General features: G+C 41.1%; 1 pseudogene; it reads left to right on the forward strand.

Moving 5' to 3' along the window:
• The first annotated feature begins 428 nt into the window (after positions 1-428).
• On the forward strand, positions 429-2,030 carry LOC137649290 (uncharacterized; annotated as a pseudogene).
• The last annotated feature ends 2,846 nt before the right edge of the window (positions 2,031-4,876 follow it).

Below are 4,876 nucleotides of genomic sequence, written 5' to 3' on the forward strand. Positions count from 1 at the left end.
GACCAGTGCTTGATATGCTGTGAAACTGTCTGTCCCCGTCAGGTAAGAAGATTTACCTTTAAAGTAAATAAATAGTACTCCAATGACATATATTTTAATTTGTATAGAATTTTGGCATTATGCCAGTCACTGGGGTACTAAGGCCATTCAGCGCTGAAATAGAAATTGACAGTGAAAGGTTTGAAAGACGTAACAGGAGGAAAACCTCGCAGTTGCACTCTGAGACAATTGTTAGGTGTTTGTGGACAGTAAGAAGGAAATGTCATATATTAACTTTGTACTCACAATGTCATGTGTAACGTGTTCTTTACATAAGACAGGAAGCTCTGCAATGTGATGGATGTAGCTACTGGCAGCATCGGACCTGTGGAAGTGGGATCACCCGGGAGCAATACAGGGCTGCTGTTAAAGAAGGTTATATTGACTGGATGTGTCACATGTGTATTCAAGAAAATCAGAGTCCGGGGGAAACTTGTGTAGTTTCGAGCGCAAACACGGAATATTTTGAGGATGCAGTGGCAATGAGTAATGTGAATACCGAGAGTCTAGATTAATAAGAAGGTGGAGTGTCAAATATCAGTGGTGCTTCTTCAATTAAGGATCCTACGCCAATGGTAATGTCTCCCTCAAGGGAGACAGTAACATATGAAAAGATTGAATCATTTTCACAAAGAGGAAATTCGAAACTTATTGACAGCACCGGCTACTCTTACACACTAAAAAGAAAAAATAACGCGAGTATTCATTGGCGGGGTGTGGTTAGAAACAAAAAAATCTCATGCATGGCAGCAGTAAAAGAAGTGGGTAACACTTTTATTAGAGGGCATGCTGAACACTGCCATCCACCTGAGACCAGCTGTGCTGTAAAAAGTAAGGTGTGTACACTCCTGAAGCAAAAGGCAATGGAAGACGTCTTTCGGCCTGCTTCTGATATTGTTGACGAGGTACTTCGGGAGCAAGTAAATCCTACCATTCCTGTTTCATGTCTACCGGCTCCATTTAATCTTGCTAGGCAGGGAAATCGTAAACGGAAGGCATATCGACCACGAGAACTGTAAGACCTCGATTTCGAAATTAGCGATGCCCACATTCCTGAACACTTTTTGCAACGGGACATTACTGTCGGAGAAAGACGGCATTTGATATTTGCCACAGATGATCAACTTAAGTTACTATCTAAAGCGAAGCAGTGGTATGCTAATGCTACTTTTAAAATAGTACGCAAACCATTTACTCAACTGTTCAGCATCCATGCATTTGTGAAATATGATGGGCAATTGAAGCAAGTTCCCCTTTTGTTTGCGCTTATGTCAGGAAAAAGGCGCAAAAACTACAAAAAAGTTCTTTGTGAAATAAGAGAACTGATAGGTGGGCATGCCCTTAAAGTTGAAGAAGTTTTAATTGACTTTGAAGGCAGTGTATGGCGTGCTATTCCCGACATTTTACCAAATATTACGATCCATGGTTGTGCTTTCCACTGGGGCCAGGCTGTATGGAGGAAAGTGCAAGAATTAGGCCTTCAAAGTTCTTACACAAACGACGTCGGCACTTACAAGTTTTTAAGGCAGTTGTTGTCGCTCCCATATATGCCACAGGAACATATAGAAGAGCTTTTTATCAGGTTTTATAGGAAAGCTGCAGGGGTGAATGAACTCATAAGCCTTTTAAAATACGTGAAAAAGACGTGGATCAATTCTGCAATATGGCCTCCTCACACGTGGTGCGTCTTCGGTCGGAGCATCAGAACAAATAATGATGTTGAGGGATGGCATAACAGAATAAACTTAAAGGCAAGGAAAGGAAACTTAAATTTTTATTTACTTTTAAAGCTCCTACATGATGAGGCAAACATAGTTAATTTACAGGTGCGGCTGCTGTCAGAAGGGAAGGTTTGGAGAAAGCAGCAACATAAGTATAATAAACATCACGGCCAACTTGTAAAACTATGGGACGAATATAATAATAATGAAAGATCGGCCAGACAATTACTGAAGGCAGTTTCTCATCATATAGCTGTCTATGTTTTGTAATATGTACATTATTATTTTTAGAAGCTTTTAGCAATGTGCTTTACTTTTTATTATTATATTATTTAACAAAGACTACTCTTTCTATTTTCAAACTGTTTTTACTTACCTCAGAGATTACTCTTTCTATTTTCAAACTGTTTTTACTTACCTCAGAGATTTATTTAGCAATGTGTTTTACTTTTTATCATTATATTATTTATAAAGACTACTCTTTCTATTTTCAAAGTGTTTTTACTTACCTCGGAGATTTATTTACAAAGTTACTTGGAAAGAGATAAACGAAACTTTTCTCAGATCTGATCTCGAAATAGAACAAAACATAATAAAAGAAAATAACATACAATATATTGATATAAAATAGCTTTAATAAGATAAATTTGGATGTGGGCCGAGTTGGTATATAGAGGGCCGAGCTGGTTGTGGGCCGAGCTGGTAGTGGGCCGAGATGGCAATGGACCGAGTTGGTAGTCACAATGGGCCGACTTGACGATGGGGACGAGTTGGCGATGGGACGAGCTGAACTACAATCGTACATGGTTGGTACTGTGCAGGGTATCTTACATGGTTGGTACTAAGGATCTTTTAGTTGGGCTTCTGCTAAGGTGTTGTAATCCAATCCCAGGTGAATGGCAGCCAATGTGTCTCTTGACAGAGTATTGGCAACAGGAGTCATTTAGCTGAGGATGTGTTGAATGGTACATTTGTATTCCCATTCAGCCACTATGGAGAGATGTCTGCCTTGACAGCTGGACCAGCCGTCAGACTGTTAAGTGAGGGTGAACAAAAGAGGCATGTGGTCTGTGCAAATGATGGAGGGTATACCTTCTTAGATGTGGTGAAAGTGATGAACAGCCAAATCCACTGCCAGCAATTCACAGTCGAAGGTAGAGTAGCTGGATTCCGCCTTGGACACTTTTATACTAATGAAGGCCAATGGATGAGGTGAGCCATTGACCATGTGCTTGAGTACTGCATCAATTCCAAAGTCGCTGGCATTGGTGCAGAGCTGGAGAGGGGCATATGGCACAGGAAAAGTGAGCGCAACAGCAGTTGATAGGGAATTTTTTGGGTTTGTTGAAGGCTGCTTCTTGAAGGAGACCCCACTTCAGGTCTTTTGGCTTCCGGTGCGACGTGAGGAGGTGGGTGTAGGTCTTCATGGGTGAGCTGATGAGAATTGAGAGGTTGGAGGCTTGTTAAAGAGGTGTCGACGAGTAGCTGTGTGCATTGATTAATCATCAATATGACACATCAACCTGGAGGTGGATATGGGCGATGAAATCTGCAACAAGTAGTGGTAATGTTACGTTGGCATAGAGAAATTTTCCATGGTAATTGGCCCTCCAAAAGAGGCTTCGAATGCCTACCTGACGTCCTGGAGAGCGACTTTGATAATGGAACAGCAAGACCCAGTGTCTAACAAAAATCGGACACCCATACATGGAATATGTAAAAAGAAAAGATTAATGAGGGAAGCCACCGTCACAAGTGATGTCCTACTTACAAGTTTTTTGGCAACTATCAACCGTCCGCTCATTTCTTCGCAGTAGCCCTGAATGTCGTGTGGTAGTAGGTAGTATGTTGGCCAGAGCACCAGCCACTCATTGAGATACTACTGTAAGATAGTTATTGGGTCCTTTGACTGGCCAAACAATACTGCTTTGGATCTTTCTCTTAGGTCACAGCTCGTTTTCATTTTACCTACATATACACCGAATAGTCTGGCTTATTTTCTACGTATTCTCCTCTATCCTCATACACCTAACAACACTGAGATTACCAAAACAATTCTACCTCGCTCAAGGGGTTAACTACTGCAATATAATTGTTCAGTGGCTACTTTCCTCTTGGTAATGGTAGAAGAGACTCTTTAGCTATGGTAAGCAGCTCTTACATGAGAAGGACACTCCAAAATCAAACCATTGTTTTCTGTTCTTGGATATTGCCATAGCCTCTGTACCAGTCTTTCACTGTCATGCGGTAGAGTTCTCTTGCTTGAGGTTACACTTGGGCACTCTATTCTATTTTATTCCTATTCCACTTGTTTTACTTTTTAAAGTTTTTATAGTTTATATATATGAAATATTTATTTTAATGTTGTCACTGTTCTTAGAATATTTTAGTTTGATTGGTAATTATTTTTCTTGTAGTTTCCTTATTTCCTTTCCTCACTGGGTTATTTTCCCTGTTGGAGCCCAAGGACTTATAGCATTATGCTTTTCCAACTAGGGTTGTAGCTTAGCAAATAATAATAATAATAATAATAATAATAATAATAATAATAATAATAATAATAATAATAATAATAGTAGTAGAACTGCGGCTGATGGACGTCAGTAAGTGGTTGGACAGATTGTTGGTTGGGGCATGAGTGAGGGTTGGCAACTTGGCATATGTAGGTGGTGGGCGGCTTTGTCACCGGTCCGGCATGTTACAGAGTGGGTGTCTGTACCTTACCGCATTCATGTCAAGTTCGGTTAGTGTTGAGTAGTTTTCCTCTGCGTCAGTAGCGGAGGTATTGATGGAGGTCTTGAAGGTGGTGAAATGGCTGTTCATAATGGCGTCGACTTTGGTTCTTAGGTCCTTCATGGGCAAGGTATCGACATCAGATATGGCGGAGCATAAGATTTGGATAGCCATCGTACCCAAAAGGGCACTTAGTAAGTTTACTTCCCGAGTAGAGCCATCTGCAGCATGTTGTAGGCGTGTAATATTGATCCTTTCCCTGAGGGGGAGCAAAGCCTCTTGGTTCCATATATCTGTCGAAGGAGCTTGACTAGACGGGCACCTGACGATGGTGAGTACTGCTCCATGTTTTGAGGGAGTCATACGCTATTGGGTCGTCCCCT

This window comes from Palaemon carinicauda, chromosome 11, assembly GCF_036898095.1.
Source record: "Palaemon carinicauda isolate YSFRI2023 chromosome 11, ASM3689809v2, whole genome shotgun sequence".
Classification (NCBI taxonomy): Eukaryota; Metazoa; Arthropoda; class Malacostraca; order Decapoda; family Palaemonidae; genus Palaemon; species Palaemon carinicauda.